At 43.8% G+C, this 21201-nt stretch overlaps 1 pseudogene; it reads left to right on the plus strand.

The window, feature by feature from the left end:
• The first annotated feature begins 4586 nt into the window (after positions 1-4586).
• Positions 4587-18011, plus strand: LOC104678681 (annotated as a pseudogene).
• Positions 18012-21201: the final 3190 nt, after the last annotated feature.

Below are 21201 nucleotides of genomic sequence, written 5' to 3' on the forward strand. Positions count from 1 at the left end.
GGGAGAATGGCATGAACCCGGGAGGCGGAGCTTGCAGTGAGCCGAGATTGCGCCATTGCACTCCAGCCTGGGCGACAGAGCGAGACTCTGTCTCAAAAAAAAAAAAAAAAAAAGAAAGAAAGAAAGAAAAAAAAATGACACACTGTTGCCTTGGGAAAATCAATGTAGAACCACAAACTCTGAGGCCAATTCCTGTAAAAGTACTGTCATTCAGTTTGATCTAATGATACAAGTTCAGCTTTGAAGGCCAAAAGGAACTGGCTTCTAATTCCTACTCCTCCTCTTACTAGATTTGTGACCTAGAGAAATTTTCTAATCTGTCTGAGTTTGTTTTCTCACCAGGAGCCAGATAATATCTACGTAATAAGATAGTTTATAAAATTAAATATGATCACATTGCAGTGGACATAAACCCTAATTAAGTGCTAAGAATATAGTTACACTGAGCTTTCCTTTATCTCCTTTAAAATTGTAGACAAACAACAATTGACAAAGAATAGACAAAATGTTCTAACATAAATATTCTTCCATTGTTTCTAGAAAGAAGTCACACATGTGGTATAAATAATTAGAGAGGATCTAGTTTGCATTAAATAACCTTCCCCAAACCCTGCAGCGGATCTACTTTCTAACACCAGAGATGAAAGTCTTGACTGGGTCCAACCCCTGTGGTCTCTTCTGTCTGGAATGAACTGAGAAAGCCCACTCCAGTCTCAGAGCAGCACAGGCTGCCAAGCATTCTCAGAGTGGCTCTTGACTTCAACTCTAATGTCCCTGAGCTATAGATGCAACTGGGTTGGGTTAAGCTCAGGCTGAAATATATGACCAGGGCTCTCACCAGCATCAAAATTAGTGGAAGGATACCAGTCCCCAGAGCTCTGTTACAGGTCATGGGATGCTCCATGGAGGGGTGGTGGACTTATGAATACCGATCAGGAAAAATATTGTAATGAACAGGAGGCATAAATAAACAATATCCATCCTCCACTAAAACCCAGGAAAGTTTTCATTCCAAAAGTGATGTCTTGAAGAAAACATAAGTATAAAATCTTTGTGACTCTGGATCAGACATTTCTTAAATAGGGACAAGCAACCTGAAAATAGATAAATGGACTTAATTAAAATTTAAAAATTTCGTGCTTCAAAGGACTCTGTCATTGAAGTGAAAAGATGATTCACATAATGGGGAACTATTTGCAAGTCATGTATCTGACAAGGGTCTAGTATGTAGAGTGTATAAATAATTCATAAAACAGCAATAAAAGACAAACAACCACATTTAACAATGAGAAAAAAGTATTGAATAGACATTTCTCTAAAGGGTACATATGAAGGGCCAACAAGCTCCTGCAAATATGTTCAATTTTTTCATCATTAGGAAAATATAGATTTAAACCAAAATGGGATACCACTTCGCACCCACTAGTGTTGCTTAAAAAAAAAAGGCAACATATGTTTGAAAAGTTATGGAGAAAATGGAATTCTCATACATTACTAGTGGAAACGTAAAATGGCATAGCCACTGAGGTTGGAAAACAGTCTGTCAGTTCCTCAAATAGTTAAACATAAAGTGACTTACGATGCAGCAATTGCACTCATACAACCAAAAATATTACAAACAGATGTTCACTCAAAAACATGTACAAAAACATTTATAGCAGCATTATTCATAATAGTTAAAAAGTGGAAACATCCCAACTGACCATTAGTTGATGGATAAACAAAATGTGGTATAACTATATAATGGAATATTATTTGGCCATAAAAAGGATTGAAGTACCGATGTAAGCTGTAACGAGAATGAACCTTGAGAATAGTGAGCTAAGTAAAAGACGCATGTGCAAAAGGCCATGTTGTATTATTCCATATACAGGAAATGTCCATAACAAGTATATCCATAGGGAGATAAAGTAGATTAGTGGTTGTCAGGGACTGCAAAAAGGGGAGAATTTGAGAGTGACTGGCAGGAAGTACAGGCATGCTTTTGGCATTATGAAAATATTCTAAAATTAGATGGTGGTGAAGGTTGCAAAACCTTTGGAAAATAGTAAAAGACACTGAATGGTATGCTTAAAAATTGTGAATTTTGTGATTTATGAATTATACTTTAGAAATAATAATAACAACAATAATAAAGTGAGGTGTCTTTCCACACCTCCATGCCCTGTATTTTCATGAAAAAAAAAAAAAAAATCATCTCAGGGCCAGGCTCAATGGCTTACTCTTGTAATCCCAGCCCTTTTGGAGGCCTAGGTGAGAGGATCGCTTGAGGCCAGGAGTTCTAGACCACCCTGACCAACATAGCAAGATTTCTTTTTTTTTTTTTTGAAACGGAGTCTCGCTCTGTCGCCCAGGTTGGAGTGTAGTGGCCGGATCTCAGCTCACTGCAAGCTCCGCCTCCCGGGTTTATGCCATTCTCCTGCCTCAGCCTCCCGAGTACCTGGGACTACAGGCGCCCACCACCTCGCCCACCTAGTTTCTTGTATTTTTTAGTAGAGACGGGGTTTCACCGTGTTAGTCAGGATGTCTCGATCTCCTGACTACGTGATCTGCCCGTCTCGGCCTTCCCAAAGTGCTGGGATTACAGGCTTGAGCCACTGCGCCTGGCCGCAAGATTTCATCTCTATAAAAATTTTTTAAAAATTAGCCAGGAATGGTGATGTGTGCCTACAGTTCCAGCTCCTTGGAAAGCTGAGGCAAGATGATCACTTGATCCTAGGAGTTTGAGGTTGTAGTTGGCTGTAATCAGCACTGCACTCCAGTCTTAGTGACAGAAAGAGAGCCTATCTCAAAAAAAAGCATCTTGCATTAATAGTAAGTGACCAGAATATGATGCTGACAGCATGCTGTGATGGAATGTATCAAATGAAGCAAATTAAATTCAAAAAGGTGTTGTTGTTGTTGTTTGTAGAAATAAAGTATAGGGAAGAGAAACATCTACTTGGAAAGAACTGCCACAACTGAATTGGAAAATGTGGGAAGGGGATGGGGAAGAGGGTGCTCTACTTGAGATCTGACTCCAGGGCTTACAGCAAGGGGAACTTGGGCAAGTTACAGACTCTCTGTGCCTTGGTTTTTTCATCAGCAAAACAGAAAGAATCATCCCATAAACTGTAAGGTTGATGGTATCAGTGGGTCCCCAAACTGACTGCACATCTAAGTCATGTTAAACACATTCCAGGCCCCACCTGAGCCCACAGAATCAAAATTCGTGCCAGATCCTTTGTAGGGACATGGATGCAGCTGGAAACCATCATTCTTAGCAAACTATCATAAGAAGAGAAAACCAAACACCGCATGTTCTCACTCATAGGTGGGAACTGAACAATGAGATCACTTGGACTCGGGAAGGGGAACATCACACACCGGGGCCTATCATGGGGAGGGGGGAGGGGGGAGGGATTGCATTGGGGAGTTATACATGATATAAATGATGAATTGATGGGTGCTGACGAGTTGATGGGTGCAGCACACCAACATGGCACAAATATACATATGTAACAAACCTGCACGTTATGCACATGTACCCTAGAACTTAAAGTATAATAAAAAAAAAAAAAAAATTCGTGCCAGAAGGACAATGAACTTGTATTTGCACTGACTTTCCCAGGTGTTTCTTACTCTGGTCAACTTGGGGGTAGGACCCATTGAGCTGCATCACATCATTCCAAAGCCAAAACACAACAGCAGAACAAGAATATTTTCAGTGCAGTCCCTAAAGCAGAGGAGAAAGTGTTGGGGGAACCTAGAAGTAAAGGAGACCTGGCTTGCTGGGCTCTATTTAAACTTTATCCTGAGTAAAGCAGAGACAGAAGCCCTTCGGGGCACATGCCTGAGGCAGTGACAGTCCAACTCTGGAAGAGTGGAAGCCCTAGTTTCAAATTCAAGCATGCTTTGAGTAGAAATTAAGTTTACCTCTTTTTGCACAGCAACATGGCCAATCTTTCCTAAGCTGCTCAGCTTATAAGAAAAGGAATCATACTGCTAAGTAATCACACTTCAGCAGACATGGGAAAGTAAGGAAGTCTTATAAATCTATTCTAGCTATCTAACATAAGATCAGAAATTTAGCAATTTCTTTCAGGACAGTTGTCCAGAGGCATTAAGACACGAAGAAAAGACCTTCTAAAAATGGAAAGCATTCCTTCCTGTCCTAAGACATCACCGCTAACTTAAGGGAAGTAAGAACATATCTTGTTGCCAGGCTGAAGTGCAGTGGTACAATCTCAGCTCACTGTAACCACCTCCTCCCGGGTTCAAGCAATTCTCCTGCCTCATCCTCCCAAGTAGCTGGGATTACAGGCATGCACCACCATGCCTGGCTAATTTTGTATTTTTTTTTTTTTTTTTTTTTTTAGTAGATATGGGGTTTCTCCGTGTTAGCCAGGCTGGTCTTGAACTCCTGACCTCAGGTGATCCACCTGCCTCGGCCTCCCAAAGTGCTGGAATTACAGGCGTAAGCCATTGCACCCGGCCTTCACCATTTTTAAAATAAAGAAATTTAACAAATTTTTTTCCTGCCATATAATGTCAGGTCTCATAGACACCAGAAAATAAATTTATTTACATTGATACATTTCAAAGCAATGTCCTTACACAGCGTAGTTGCAGGACGTTGGGGACTGCTGAGAGGTATGCTTTCAAATGAGATTGACCCAGTCCTCTGTCCTTCACTTCCACATGAATGCTGAGTAGCCCAGGGTCACACTCATTGCACCCTCAAATCACTCAAGTCCAGCAGCCAAACTTAGGAGACCTGGGCTATGGGACTATCTCCCCAGTCCCGGGCTCACAAAACCCAGGTGGGGATAAAAGCTGAGAAAGTGAGTAGGTGGTTCAGGGGATTACTCTCTCCTACTCGTTCCTCTCACCTCAAACTCACCTTCTACTGCACAGAAACACTGAGGACCACCAACCAGCCCTAACCGTGTCTTGCCCCCTTGATCTTGCCATGTTCTGTTAGTGGAATGCAACCACACTTCAATGGTGTTAGACAAACTCAGAAAAAATATATATGTCAAACGATGTTCCATAAGAACTGCTCACAACCCTGTTCTGTTCATTATATGGGAAAACTGAATGAAAACAACAAAATAGTATCAGGTTTACAAAACTTCCCATGATAGATGGTCACACATGTTTTCAGGAGATATATGTATAAATAATTTGGATTACTTGATACCTTGAAAAGAGCTCTTGTGGAACTAGAATGACATCGATAAGTGACAAGTATAAAATGTAGTGTTCACTGACATTAGAAAACAAATCAACCCACGCATAGAAAAAAAACTTTGAAGATAATGATGTCAAACTTGTCTTAAGTGCAATGGAAAGCCAAAATTCCGATCCAGTAAGAGAATAGAAATCAACCTAACAAAGAGATGCAGCAAGAAGAATACTGAGACAGGAAAGAAAACATTTTTAAAAAATGAATTATTCATTCACTTTTCAGTAGATACAGAAAAAAAATGCAGAAGACCCTGAGAATATCACGGCAGTCTAACAGTTTGATATCTTTCACTTGTGGAAAAGCCTTCAGATCTGTTTTAATTGAAAGAGAAGGTGTGGTGACTTCATGACTACCATTAAGAAAATATAACTCGTTGGGAAACTGTTTCTGACTGGTACACACAAGAAACGAACAATGAGGAATATGCTTAGATGTGTTGGGAAAGAGATGGGTCTGTGGCATTGTCACAAAAGTACACAAATACTGAGAATGACTGCTGAACAAATGGTCCCCCTCAGTGGTGACCCTCAGGTAAGACCAAGGGGCCTTGTGTTTCAGCAAAGCCTGGGCAACTGTAATGCACGGCTCCTAAGATTCCATGACATTCCCACCTTCTAATTCTGTTATTGCAACTGCAGGCCATTACCTGGCACTATCTGCCTCACTCTTGTCAGAGTCTGAGCTACAGGCAGTGCCTTTGGCTCAAATGTCTGGCATCTTAGACCCTGTTTTTGTGGTTAAGGACTCTAAAGTGCTGTGGGGAGTGATCAAGATTTTCTCAGCGGTAAGATAACAATTCCAGTTATTGTCATCCCTCAGTCCTGATCAAACCTATTTGATTTCACCAGTTTTCAACCCATTATGTGTTTGAGTTTCTTCTCCCTAGTCCCTGGCTCTACCTCTTCTGGCACAAATGTCAGCGTGACTGTTTCTGCCAGCCTTTTGTCGAGTGAAAGGGCAGAGACGAACATCCTAGAAATCAACCAAGAATTGCGCTTACAGCTGGCAGAGAGCAAACAGCAGTTCTGAGACCTCAAAGAGAAATTTCTTATACCTCAAACTACTACCTACTCCCTGGCCAACCAGCTGAAGAAGTACAGTAAGTTCTATAGGTTCACTATATCAAAAATGATGAATGATTACCCATCTTCTCCCTGAGAGGTGAAATGCTCTCTTAATCAAAATTAATTTCATCCTTTCCATGCTTCTAGGAAAAAAGAAGAGGGTATTTTAACCTCATTTTCTTAAAGATGGAAAACAGAGACACAAAGTGTTCAGCAGCTTTTCCATGTTTGTAATTTGGTGTGGGGTGGAACTAAAGTTAAAATACCAGTTATTGGTGTCTGACATAGGAACAGAACCACCTGTTTTTCTCAGCAAGAGGCTAAATTGTGTTTACGAGAATTCTCTCTGTACCATATAAGATCCTGCAGACAAATAGCATCTAATCTGTGGCTTTACGTATCTGGGACTAATGAATTTCCATTCAATTCAGGCTGTTGAGGCCTGATAGGCAAAGTTCCATGCTGAGAACCGTGGTGGAAACGTGGTGATAGCACACAGTACCAACTCCAAGTAGCTTAAAGAGCAGTCTGCACCTAATAGAAATTGTGGTATCCGTAAGTGACAGCATCAAGAGCAAGAAGTACCCTGGTGAGAGGAAAGTCCTGCTTCCTGGGGCACAGGCTGTTATTTCTCTTTTTTTTTTTTTTTTTTTTGAGATGGAGTTTTGTTTTTGTTGCCCAGATTGGAGTGCAATGGCCCAATCTCAACTCACCACAACCTCTGCCTCCCGGGTTCAAGCGATTCTCCTGCCTCAGCCTCCGAAGCAGCTGAGATTACAGGCATGCGCTATCATACCCAGTTAATTTTTGAATTTTTAGTAGAGATGGGGTTTCTCCATGTTGGTCAGGCTGCTCTCGAACTTCTGACATCAGGTGATCCACCCGCCTCGGCCTCCCAAAGTGCTTGGATTACAGGCGTGAGCCATGGCACCTGGCCCAGGCTCTTATTTCTAAAGAGGGAAAAAGAGAGCTCCCAAGACTTTGTGGAGGTAGCAGTGTGTGAAGCAGGAACCTTGGGTCAGTTTCCTGGGCTCCATCCAAGTTGCTCGTCTTCTCTGTGCCTCAGTTTCCTCATCTGTTCATGGGTGTTATAATGATACCTACCTCGGTAAATTGCTGCAATGAATTACACCACCTATTGCTTGTAAACCTCCTGGAACAGTTGTTGGCACAGAGTAAACACTATTAGTTCTTCATTCTACTGTTTCTAACTTAACAGAAATTTGATTAGTATTTGGGCATGCTTCCTTCATGGCCTTATGGTCTTATGCCTCATATTTTATGCAATTATATCCAGATATGATTTTTAAAATCTTGAACATATTGGTGCTTAAAATTCCCAGTTAAAAAAAAAAAATCAATCCTGTGAACACAGAAAATCTGAGACAGGTCTCAGTTAATTTATTTTTTTTTTGTCTTTTTTTTTTTTTCCTTTTTGTGGAGAACGGGGTCTCGCTGTATTACCCAGGCAGGTCTCGAACTCCTGGGCTCAAGCTATCCTCCCGCCTCTGCCTCCCTGAGAGCTGGGATTACAGGCGTGAGCCACCGCGCCCGGCTGTCTCAGTTAATTTAGAAAGTTTATTTTGCCAAGGTTGAGGATGCACCCGGGACACAGCCTCAGGAAGACCTGACGGTGCCCAAGGTGGTCACGAGACGTCAATTAATGTATGTAAGAAGTACATTTGTTCAGTCTGGAAAGGCGGGACAACTTGAAGCAAAGGCAGGAAGACCCAAATTATATGATTTCTGAGCACTCTAAGTGTAAGCAGAAATTAACACCAGCTGGTTAAATGCTTATTTTAGTCGTTTAAAAGGAAATTGCAAGATACAATCCCAAACCAGTTTCTTACCTAGTGATTGGTCTCAGGCTGTATACTGCTCTCCAGCATCCTAGAAGCAGGAAAAACAACTCATCTTCCCTGTTGGAAGAAGTGAGCTTGAACTTCATAAAGGAGTTACCTGCATTCCATTGTCATGGAAGCAGGAAAACTTGCCTTCCTGTTGACAGCAAGCAAAACTCCAGAAAAAAAAAGAGTTGTACAGTAAAATAAATTTAAGATCTCGACCAAATTTGGGTAGATCAAGGATTCTCTGGAGGGGGTGCTCTCAGGCCTCAGCAAATTGTCCTATTGGCTTGAGCCATAAAGTTAGTTCATGCTGGTACCAAGCACTGACACATTTGTCAAAGGTCAGGGGCATCTCTACTCAGAATCCCCCAGTGGTAGTTACCAAAATGTGAACCCAACAAATCTGAGACAGGTCTCAGTTAATTTGGAAGGTTTATTTTCCCAAGGTTAAGGATGCGCCAGGACATAGCCTCAGGAAGACCTGACAACATGTGCCCAAGGTGGTCGGGGCATAGCTTAGTTTCATACATTGGGAGACGTGAGACATGAATCAATATATGTAAGAGGTAAATTGGTTCTGTCTGGAAAGACAGGAAAACTTGAAGCAAAGGCAGGAAAACTCAAAGTGGAGAGGGAGCTACCAGGGAAGGGAGCTTCCAGGTCACAGATAGGTGACACACAAATGGTTACATTATTTTGAGTATGTGATTAGCCTTTCCAAAGGAGGCAAATCAGATATGTATCTATCTCAGTGAGCAGAGGAGTGACTGAATAGAATGGGAGGCAGGTTTGCCCTAAGCAGTTCCCAGCTTGAGTTTTCCTTAGTGATTTTGGGGGCCCAGGATATTTTCCTTTCGCAGTCTCATAGTCCTAGAAGCCTTCCTAGCTGTACAGAAAATCACTGCTTCATTCCCCAGTGCAGGAGAGGCTGCAAGGCTTGGGAAAGCGTCCCATGATTCAGAGTCAGACCTCAGGGGCTGTGAATTCTGACCTTGCCTCCTTCCAGGTGAATCATCTTGTCAAGTTGCTTCATGTGCCCCTGAGCTTCTTTTTTCCTATGTCTAAGTGGGGAGTATCAGATGCCAGAAAGTCGGGAGGCTGAAGAGTAAAGATGTGGAAATCCCTGCCTACAGCCTGGAACTGGGGACAGTTTTGTCCTTGGGATGGACCTGGCTCCTGCCCTGTAGGCAGTGACCACAGCAGCATATCCAGCCTTCCACTGAGGCAGGCGTGTCTGTCTTAGAATATGAAGAGTGCAAAGACCTGATAAAATCTATGCTGAGGGATGAACTGAAGTTCAAGGAGGAGAAGCTGGCAGAGAAGCTCAGGCAAGCGGAGGAGCTCAGCTGAGGGGGCCCGGTGGGGGCAGGCAGGTGGGCAGGTCTGTGAATCTCGGTACAGCAGCTCAGCGGGGAGAAGTAAGAGCTAAGCTGGGCCAGGGGAAGGGCAGGAATTGCCATGGCAGGCACATGTCACACAAATACTTATAAAACAGAGAACAATAATAGTAAGTTATGGGTTGCCTCGTTTTCTCTTTTTCAAACAAGTAATTGTTGAGGTGAAATTTGCATAACACAAAATTAACCAAAGGAAAGTGAACTACCCAGCAGCAGTTAGTATACTCAAAATGCTGTGCAATCACCACTGCATTTACTCTTAGTCAGAATGACCTCCTGACTGACTTGGGCTTCTCATTTGTTCAACCAATATTGCCTTCTCGACCTTGTCATTCTTTTCTTTTTTCATCTTTCCAGTTGTACCTGGCCACATTTCTGTGCACAGCTTTGTGTCCAGTCACTGAATACTGCACTATGTGTATTTTAACATGAAAATGTCCACAACCAAAATGAGAAATTGAAGGAAAATGCTTTTGGAACTCATTTGGTTACAGAAGAAAAAGATGAATGGAATGCTGAAAAATCTTCCTGGAGCTCTCTTTCTCTGTTGCAGAGGAGAAGACCTGTTTTTAAATTAAAAAAAATATTTTCCTTTCCTTTGCCACAGGCATTTCCCTTAACATGTACTGACTTTCTGCATGGAGGGCTCCTTTGTTGCAATATTAGAATGGTTCACTTATCCCTTTCCGCTGTTAAATTTTCTCTACTATTCCACCTTAGGCAACATAAAGTCTCTGTTCACGCTCAGACCTGAGAGCTGGCCCAGTTACAGGACATGTTACAGGAAGGGAGAGATGCCTTCCTCTCACTGAATCAGCATCTCAAGGTCCTTCTCACTCCTGATGATTCTGACAACTCCCAGGGGCAGGACCTCTGAGAGCAGGCTGGCAGAGCACCTTGTCCACAAGCTCAGCCCAGGTAAGGTGACCACAGGCCCTGATGACACAAAGCCCAGGCTTATGAGAGACTCTACACCTCCATACTTTCACAATGACAGTTATGTCGGCAGTGTTTCTTTCCATTAAACATATATGGCCATGACATGACCAGGACTTCCTGGGTAGGAACAGAGGTAAGAAGTCCATGGGGTTAGAGGTCACAGTATTGCAAATGTCTCCTCCTCCTTGATAGTCATGTCTTTGGAGCAAGAGGTCATACCCATTCAGTTTTAAAGGACAGGAAGGAGGCTATGACAGAAGGCAAGTTGTTGGAGTAAAAAGAGTCCAGGACTAAGAATGAAGGTTCCCAGGCTGTATCTTCAGCAATGTCCTTAGTAACTGTGGGTGAGTGATTGATTTATCCTTTCTGGATTTCTTTGTCTAAACCTGCAAAGGGGTCAAATTGTCTCTTCAATGGTAGATACAGCATTCAAGTATGGGAACAATTATGATTACCTTTCAAAATGAGATGAAGCCCCTCACCGTGTGGTGTTGCAGAAGGCACTTGATGTGGGGGCATTTGGTGGTAGGAAGTGCTTCAGACTGGAGCACTGCCCATGGAGAGAATGTCCCTGAATAACACAACAGAAGCCAACTTGGAGGGCTTGTGAGTCTCCCAATGCATGAAGAAAGGTGGGATAAGGTTGGTTGTTCTCCCCTAAGAGAAAGAAATAGATTCTAAATGTGAGAGCTGTGACAGGACACCGAGCCTGTGCCTGGGAATCAGATCTGTGGCAGGATGGGGGAGACAGCTGCCAAAGTCCAGAAAGATGCTGGACAAGCCTCCAGTGATATGTGGAGCAAAACATCTTTTCAATATTTGGCCACAGCTTGATGGTGACCCTCCAGATCAGAAATGCATTGCCTGATGGATCAGGAAACCATGCCAGGGCATTTTATTAAAGATAAAACATGAGAGCTTTCAGTTCAATGCTGACCCTTGCATAGATGTTCATGTCTCTGTGCACATAGGGCTCACTGTGCTTGCAGAGTGTGAAGTGAGGAATATCTAAATGGAAACTTCTGTATTTGTTTGCGGAGAATGATGAAGGTGATAGTGGAAATGATAAAGATGAGGAGATTCATAAAGTACAAGAGTCACCAGTCCCCAGCTTACACTGAACAATCAGGAGCGGGTAGTGGGTGGATAACCCATGGAAAAGGTCTTAGAATACGAAGGAGTTGAAGGTAGTCACAGATTTCAGATGCAGGATAAGAAAGCTGCAGAGTGCACTGATTTCATATGCTCACCCAACAAGGAAATAGGCCTGGTCCATTGTCTTCATGGGCCTTGTAAGCATGACCCTGGATGAAGTCACCAGCCCTAGGGACTTCCTGCACTCACAGAGGAGAACAGTTCTCTCCTATAATGAAAACCAGGAGGAGATGCAAAGCTGCTTTCTACATGATTGTCTTCAGGTTCTTGTTAAGAAAGATAAATAGTAAAGAGGTGGGCCAGGCACGGTGGCTCACACCTGTAATCCCAGCACTTTGGGAGGCCAAGGTGGGTGGATCACCTGAGGTCAGCAGTTTGAGACCAGCCTGGCCAACATGGCAAAATCTCATCTCTACTAAAAATACAAAAATTAGCCAGGTGTGGTGGGGGACACCTGTATTCCCAGCTACATGGGAGGCTGAGGCAGGAGAATCGCTTGAATCCAGGAGGCGGAGGTTGCGGTGAGCCGAGATCATGCCACTGCACACCAGCCTGGGTGACAGAGTGAGAATGTGTCTCAAAAAAATAGTAAAGAGGTAAAAAGCAGAGGAATTATTTAGGAAATTTCTAGAAACTGTAAACATCAAGAGAAGTACCTAGAAAAAAATTGTACATTTCACAATATTATTTTTTAAAAAAGACCCAGAAGGGCCTACAGTGGCTCAAGAGCCTGTATTCCTTTGGTCACAGTATTTAAATGCAACCCAGTTTTGGCACACGGTGTAGCAGCTGTATGGTTCTTCATGTGTGTATCTCTGTGTGTGTCATGCCTGCACACACAGCGATAGCTGAGCCTCCGTGCTCCTCAGCTCCTATCTTCCCAGTGCAATGAACACCAGCTGCTCCCTTCCTCTTTGGCTCCCATGGCATCCACAATCTCTTGCAGAGAAAGGAGGAGTGCCTGTTCCCTCTTACAGGGAGCCACCTGTTTGCTTTCTGGGACAATTCTCTTATACCTCTGTCAAAACTGGCTAGGACTCCCTGGGTCCAATTGAGGGTCCAATCTCTCTGTGTTTAATCTTTTGTCATCTCCCCGCTGGCTCATCAGGGAGGTGCTGAAGGCTGAAGAAAAGGAAGTCCCTGAGGACTCACTGGAGGAATGTGCCGTCACTTGTTCAAATAGCCACGGCCCTTCTGACTCCAACCAGCCTCACAGGAACACCAAAATCACATTTGAGGAAGACAAAGTCGACTCTGCACTGGTTGTAGACAGTGAATCCTCTCATGATGAATGGGAGGATGCTCTACACATTCTCCCAGGTAGACTCTATATTCTCTGCCCCTCATACCTCTGTCTAGGCTGAGGAAGATCAACTCTGAAAAAGAGCTCTATACAAACAAATTGGTTTGAATCAGAAATTAGGATGGGGTACTAAACACAGATGTCAGGTGGTTTAGGGAGTTTTCCTCTCCTTCTCAGCCCTGTCTCCCTGTCCCCAGTGTCATGGACCCCAGGCAATTGGGACAAACTCATAGTCACCTTTGTCCAGGAGGTATACAGGAGGTATCTATCAAGCCTTCTAGCTTGGATCCAATATCTCTCATCATCTGTCATTATGTCATCTGTCCCTGAACAAAGTCCATGGAGTTTTTATGCCTTTTTAAGGAAACTGGCAGCCTTGCCTTTGTATTTGGAGATATTGTTCCCCCAGTTTTACTGCTCTCAGCTTCAGTCTTGATCTCCTTTAAATCCGCTTGCGGCCGGGCGCGGTGACTCAAGCCTGTAATCCCAGCACTTTGGGAGGCCGAGACGGGTGGATCACGAGGTCAGGAGATCGAGACCATCCTGGCTAACACGGTGAAACCCCATCTCTACTAAAAAATACAAAAAAAAAAAAAAAAAACTAGCCGGGCGAGATGGCGGGCGCCTGTAGTCCCAGCTACTCGGGAGGCTGAGGCAGGAGAATGGCGTCAACCCGGGAGGCAGGAGCTTGCAGTGAGCTGAGATCCGGCCACTGCACTCCAGCCTGGGCGACAGAGCGAGACTCCGTCTCAAAAAAAAAAAAAGAAAAAAAAAATCAGCTTGCTTAGCTGCACAGTCACCTTGAAACCAGGATGGAAACATTTATTCTTTACCTTGCTGATATGTCTCCATAGAGCAAGGCTGGGCCTGAGTTCTCCACCCCATCATGGCCAATGTTTCTTTGTAGCACCACAGATTTTTTTTTTTTTTTTGAGACAGAGTCTCACTCTGTCACCCAGGCTGGAGTTCAGTGGCAGTCTCGGCTCACTGCAACCTCTGCCTCCTGGGTTCAAGCGATTTTCCTGCCTCAGCCTCCTGAGTAGCTGGGACCAGAAGTGCACACCACCATGCCTGGCTAATTTTTATATTTTTAGTAGAGACAAGGTTTCACCATGTTGGCCAGGCTGGTCTCGAACTCCTGGCCTCAAGTGATCCATCCACCTTGGCCTCCCAAATCGCAGATTATTTTTTAAGACAGAGTTGTTAGAATTCATCCATCAGTCCAGTCTCATATATAGATGCCTTTAAACATTCAACGACCATGTTATCTGGTGAGATAAGTCAGTATTGCAGCAACACTCTCAGAAAGTAGCTTGACCAATTTTTGGAGATTTTTTTGGGAAAAAAATTTGTTTAACTTGCATAGACTCAGGCAGGGAATATGGCATTATGGTCTACCCATAGAGGGAGATTTTGGCCTGTGGGTCTGGAAAGGAGGCTCATCTACTTCACACCAGACTTAATCTAGGGCACCCTAGAACATTCCTGTCAGAATCCATATTCTTGCACTGAGAATATTTATGTCCTTGTGCTATGACTGGACACTGATTTGGTCATATGTGAAGTGTGATTTGCTTAATGTGACCTGCTCCTCTGAATTTATTTACAGAAAATCAAAGTGATCATGAGGAAGAGGAAGAAGGGCCAGTGTCTCCCAGGTAATGCTGTGGAATTGTGGGCTGTTACTTCAATAGTGACACTTGGAGACTGCAGATCCAGGGAAAACGACGAAGTGATGAATAGAACTATTTCTTCCATTCACCCAGCTACAAATTGTCCTTATTAACACTGTTGTGGGCTATTCATGGCACTTGTACTGGCTTTAATTTTGTAGTCCTCTCAAGATAGGAACCTGCAATCAGATGAGCCAGGTGAACTAGCCAAACAGGGATTTCTTGGTGTCGCCTGTTCTCTCCCACGTGTTTAAATCCAGGGAGAGATGCATATATGCTTTCTGCCCATTTGTTGTTAGTATGTTTGCTAGTATTTGTGCAAGAAAAGAAATTAAGAAAAAAAACATGTTATATCAAAATATTGGAAAAAAGAGGCCCTTAATACACAAGCTGTATGTCTGCACTGCCTCAAGAGCTCTGTTCACTTGAATGACGCATGTAAAATTCAACATAATTTATGCAAAGTAGTTGAAGCCCTGTGTCAGTTCTCTGTGCTGCAAGTCATGATGGTAGTTTACAGGGAGAGTCTGGGTGCTCTGCAGTGGCTCATTGTGGCAAATGCACTAAGCATGACCTGCATGTTTTTGATCTCTCCCCAAGACAGTCACTTTCCATCCTGCATTTAGAAGGATAGCTTTTTTTCTCTTGAAGGAAAAATGCCTTTACTTTTTGTGACCAATCGATTCTGTTTCCCATTGGATCAGTTGAAAGGCTTTGTTGTCTAATCTTTGTTGGTTTAATCTTCTGTCATCCCTGTCCTGCCTGGCTCATCAGGAATCTGCAGGAGTCTGAAGAGGAGGAAGCCCCCCAGGAGTCCTGGAATGAAGGTTATTTGACTCTCTCAATTCCTCCTGACATGTCTGCCTCGTACCAGTCTTACAGGAGCACCTTTCCCTCATTAGAGGAACAGCAAGTCAACTTGGCTCTTGACATAGGCAGTGAGTACTCCATTGTGAAGGTGATAAAGCTCCAGTTCATGTCCCAGGTGGACCCCATAATCTTTGGGCCTTGCTCCCCTGATTGTGCTGAGAGTTGCCATCACTGTGGGCTGAACCTACATATCAATGTAGATTTCAATCACTCTGGAGTTGAGTCTGAAGCACAGGCATGGGGTGGGTCAGTGAGCTTTGCTGTTTTCCTAGTCTCAGGCCATACCCATGGCACCCTGGACTGACTGTCAGGACATTGAACTCAAGGCAGGTGTGGCAAACTCACACCAAGCTGTGCAGCACATGCCCAGTAGTTGTCTGTCAGATCAGCTCATCTGAATTAAATGTCTCTTGCCAGCTACAAAGTTCCTTATGAGTTTTGTTCCCAAAGCATGTCTGTGCGGTTCTCTACCTGCCCAAGACCGGTGTCACCCTTGTCTACCTCTCAGTGGAAGATGTGACCCAGGTTTCACTGAATTTATCCCCATTTTCTGTGTCTTCTAAGTTGGCTTGTTTTAGCTCATCTGTCCGTCTTCTTGCTGGTATGTTTGCTACATAAACAGCCGACTTTTCACTCACAAAAGCCATAATAGCTGACGCTTCTGTGTAGAACCAAGACTAATTTTGACTCAACAGCTGGTACATTGCACCCCTTCATCAAATCTCAGTGTCCACAATCTTGCAAACTATCAAATTCTGGGTATTTGATGAGAGAAAGCTTGATATTGAAGTATCTCTCCTACGAGGTGTTACAACTATTTGCCTACAATCTATTGGGGGGCAAAATTGCTCATTTGTGTACACACACCTAGGACAGAGCACATTGGGAAGATAACGTTCCAAAACAGGGGAATTTTGCCCAAGGCTCATGAAAGGAACCAAGTCAGTTCTCTCAAGACTTGACCTCAGGCCTCCTGGTATATTTCTCTCAAAGTCTCCTGTTCTCACACTGAGAAGACTGATGTCCCTGTGTTAGGATTGGACAGAGGATTGTTTCTGTGTGCAAGGAGGAACTGCTTAATGTAAGAGGCCCCATCTGAATTTATTTGCAGGACATCAGTGTGATCAAGTGAAAAAGGAGGATCGAGAGGCAATATGTCCCAGGTGAGTCTGAGAAATTGTGGACAGTTAATTTGGTGTTGACACCTGGAGACGCTAAGTCCAGGGAAAACAGAACATGCTGAAAATAATGATTTCATCTTGTCAAACAAGCCTGAATTACTCCTACTAATATTGCTGTTGCTTTTCATTGCAGCAAATGTTTAGGTTTCCATTTTTTCCTACCCTTATCATTTACTAACCTAGTGAATGTTGACCATACCTCAAAAGCTGTATTCTCATGGTGACTGCAGGGAAACTTGAGCACATTTTATGGAAAATTATTGAGCCCACTCTTTTCATGATCACTGTTCACTGTGTGTCCTGAGGCCACTAACTCAGAGTGTCCTTTAACTCCCTCATCAGTGTGTCACCTGGACAATTCACTAAACTCTCTTTGTCTGTCTCTCTTTCTCTCTCTCTCTGTATTTCTCTTTCATCATTTACTACCCAGTCGTGGTCTATTCCTACATAAAGGCAATAATTTGTTACCTCATTAATGGATCTATCTTTTTTCTTTTGTAACCACTTCCTTATGCTACCCATGAAATCTAGCTGGGGCTCTGCGGTGTCTGATTCAAAGCAAACACCCAAAATAATTTCTGGAAAAAAAAACTTCAGTATTCAGCCCTGTCTCATCAAATACTCAGCTTGTTCACAAAGGTGAGGATTTTAGACACTGAAATTACAATGAGGGAGAAAATCAACAAACCCTTGAGTCAAAAATAAGTATTTGGTTCTATAAAAAAACATTGGTTATTCATGGCATCAAAAAGTGACAAGGCTCAGTCCTGCTTCCAAAACCAAAACAAAAGGTAACAGACACATCAGTTAAAAAAGCAGACATTGAAGATACAAAGAATGGGGTTAGGTTAATTAAAACCAGGGTAACACCTTTGCATGAGCTGTACACAAAGATGACACTGACCTTGAGCAGGTATAGAAGCTCAGAGACTTGCCTACAAAATGAAATCCCTGAGGAACTTTGTAGCTACCCAGAGAGATGTGGTTCAAATTAGAATGTCTGACAGATCACTCCCGGCATGTGCTGCATAGTTATGTGAATGTGTCACACCTAACTTGGGTCCAATGTTTTCAGATTGAGCACAGGTTGCCGCTGCATGGTCTGAGAATAGAAATAGAGCCATGCCCACTGATCCATCCTATGTCTGGGCTTCCAACTGGAACTAGAGTTTCACTCAAACCTACCTGTGCCTATAGGTCCTGCCTGTGGCAGCATCTCTCAGCTCAGTAAGGGCTGCTCAGTGCAGGAATATGACCCCTATCTGGAAGACCAGGTGGAGCCTTATCACCTTCATAGTAAGGAACCTACTGTCCACGTAAAGAGCCAAGCCAACATGCTGTTCCTCCAATGAGTAAAAGGCACTTCTGTAGGGCTGGCATGAGTCAGGCAGTTCAAGATAACTGGAAGGAGTCGAATAACATCTATCCAGTGAGTCCTGCAAGACTTCAGGCTCTTCCCCTTCCAGCAGCTCCCTGCTGAGCCTGGAGAAGTAGGAAAAACTAAAGAGTCAGCCAGGGAAAATCAGACACCTCAGAGCTCCAGGTAGATTTCATGGGTAGCATAAGGAAGTAGTTATAAAAAGAAAAGGATAGATCCATTAATGAGGTAACAAATTATTGACTATATGTTGGGACAGAACAGGGCCAAATGGAAAAGGATGAAAGAGAAAGACAGACAGAGAGAGAGAGAGAAAGAGAGCTCAGTGCATTGTCCAGGTGACACACTGATGAGAGAGTAACAGGACACTTTGCGTTAATGCCCTCAGGACACACAGCATACAGTGATCATGAAAAGAATGCGCTCAACACTTTTCCATAAAATCTCAAGTTTCCATGCAGTCACTGCATACTCTTGACCGCAACAGCTCACCTGGAGAATTTTGTATAACAGACTTCATTCCTTAAGATAGGGCATCTTTCTTTTCAGACATTATGTTGAGCAGCACCCTTCTCATCACATATCCTGCACAGCAGCCTTCTCTCTTCTCTGGCCATCCACCTGTGCCGGCAGTTTTCCCCCATTATTTTGGAGGGCTGTTTCATGATTCCTGTGTTTGAAACCAGATTCTCTACTACCTCCTCTGAGGTGGCTTCCCTCCACTGAAGCAGTTAGCGTCCCTTCCTCCATGCATGGCCATGGCTTACATCCTCTGTAGAGCCCCGGTGGTTTCTTTTATGTGTGGGTTTGTGGTTTCAATCATGTGTCGTCTCAGTGCTATGTTCTCACGTAAACCAGCAACAACTAGTGTCCCTGATCAGGTGCTGGCCTAGCTGATGAGCGAAGCACTGTGGTTCTCATCCCCATGATCTCCGGCAAACCCTTCCTGTGAGCAAGTGCCCCTTGAGGTTGCAGTTTCATAGGGTGTGTAAGGAAAAAAAAAAACAATTTTCTTCTCACTCATTCTGGTTTTTATACCATTATTCTGGGAATTTCATGTGGATTGTTAGTAGTTTTACCCATCAAAACTCTTGTAGGACGAGCAAGTAACTGTGTGATGTCCCCCATCTGAATATGTTGTAATGAGAGTAGTGACTGAAACTTTTGTCTTCCATTCTATTTTGGTCAGTAAGCACCTTTCCTGCTGGAACCATCCTCTTTCCTGTGTTTCATTTCTCCTTCAGTTTCAAAGAAGCAAAGGCTTTTGTAGAATCACAGCAATTCATAAAACGAAGTAAAATACACATTGCCCTTCCACCTGTTGTACACCTTGCCCTTGGCCAAGAAAGCTCTGTCCTTGCTATAATCCATACAGTGCTCAAGAGGCACTCCCAAATGGGCAGTGGCATCTCCATGTTAGAGCTGAGGATGGTGAGGCTCAGCAAGGTCCATTTGCTTGCCCAGGATGCCCCGACTAGTCACAGTGAGAACATGGGCCCCATGTCTGCCTGACTCCATGGTGCGGTTGCTGTCATTTCTCTGCAGTGGGATCTCTCAGAGACTGGGCTAGGATGGGTGCTCAAGATTTTTCCCTTTGTAGCAAATTTGTTGGAAATGATTTCAAGCTGGAACAGAAAATCTGCTGGTCTGGTACAAAGAACTCCTATGTTCCCTGACGCAGGTAACCCAGTGATAAACACCTTGGTGCACTTTGTGAGCAGAACCAGTGGCTCCTCCAGTCCCCCCAGGGGGACCTACAGCTCTAGAAGGTGCTTACCGGAAAATTTATCAGGGGGTGAAAGGTGCTGATCTGTTCCTACCTTGTAGCACTTGGGTGTCTGCTCTCAACATGGCAGTGTTAGAGCCCTTGTAAAGTTACTGGGCTTTGTCTCAGGAACACCCCAGTCAGGACCAGGCTGCCAGGATGAGGAAGGGAAATGCTCAGACACATGTCTCAGAAGTGAGATGCCTGTGATATGGGCCAGCTCTGCCAGGGCATCATGAAACATAGGCCAGGAGAGGCCACAGTCATCCATGCAGACAGGCTGAGATGCATGAAAGCACTGTCTCAATTGCACCAGGAGGCATCCTGTGTGTGGGTTCTGATGATAACCTGTGAAGAGTCTGTACTATGCACAGCTGTGATCCCAGTCGTGGTGCCAGAATTGATGTGCTCCACCCATCCTCCCGCTTCAGGGAAAGTCACAGTAGAATCAGCGAGAATACAACCTAAATCATAACTTGATCACTTATTGAGGACTTTTCCCACCCGCTCAACTAATAATATGTATAGCGTTTCAGAAGTTTGAGATGTTTTTTGTTTTCTTCTGAAAATGCAAAGAATATTAAAAGTATAAGCTTAAGAAGACTTAGTATTCTGAGAAAGAGAGATAAAAGGACCTAACAAAATTAAGTGTTTAGAATTAAAAACATTCCTAGACATTGATTCTAAATCACACATGCAGAGGACAAGAATGGGAAGCCTGGGTTTGACCGGCCTTCCCCAACCAGATTTGTCCTTTTGAGATGTTTCCCCATCTGCCCAATATGAACTACCATGAAGTCACATTGAGTGTCCTAAGTGATGGTTAATGATCAGTAAACTGTACCCTGAGCAGCTAAGGAGGCCACATGAGGTGGAGCGAAGGGCTCAGGGACAAAGACCCAGAAGCTGGAAAGCACTCCATGCAGGGCTGCGCCAGGCAGGGGCCTGCCTGACTCCAGGGAAGAGTCTGTATGAGGAAGGGATGGGAGGTGATGCTGGATAGGAACATGGGGCAGAAGTTAGAAGGAGCACAAAGCCAGGGTAAGTGGGGAGAGTCATGCAGTGGGCAGTGGAGAGAGAGGTTTCAGAAGCAGAGTAGGAATGTGGAAAGAACAGGATTTCTTGGCAATAAAATTGCAGAGATAATTGCTAGTGTGGAGATGGCAGAATCAGAGATAGCAGTTGGGGGTGTGTATGAAGCCAGGCATCAGTGATGAGTCTGTGCTCTCAGGAAGATGAAAGACAACAGATAGATGAAAGACATTTTTAATAAAACTTAGAGAAATCTTGGTGAGAATGAGGATGTGCAGAGGGGAGGAGAGAGAGGAGCCCTGCAGGAACGTGGATCAGGCCCTGCACGCCCCGTCCCTCTTCTGAGGCAGATCTGGACTGGCGTGAG

Source organism: Rhinopithecus roxellana, chromosome 8 (assembly GCF_007565055.1).
Source record: "Rhinopithecus roxellana isolate Shanxi Qingling chromosome 8, ASM756505v1, whole genome shotgun sequence".
Taxonomy (NCBI): domain Eukaryota; kingdom Metazoa; phylum Chordata; class Mammalia; order Primates; family Cercopithecidae; genus Rhinopithecus; species Rhinopithecus roxellana.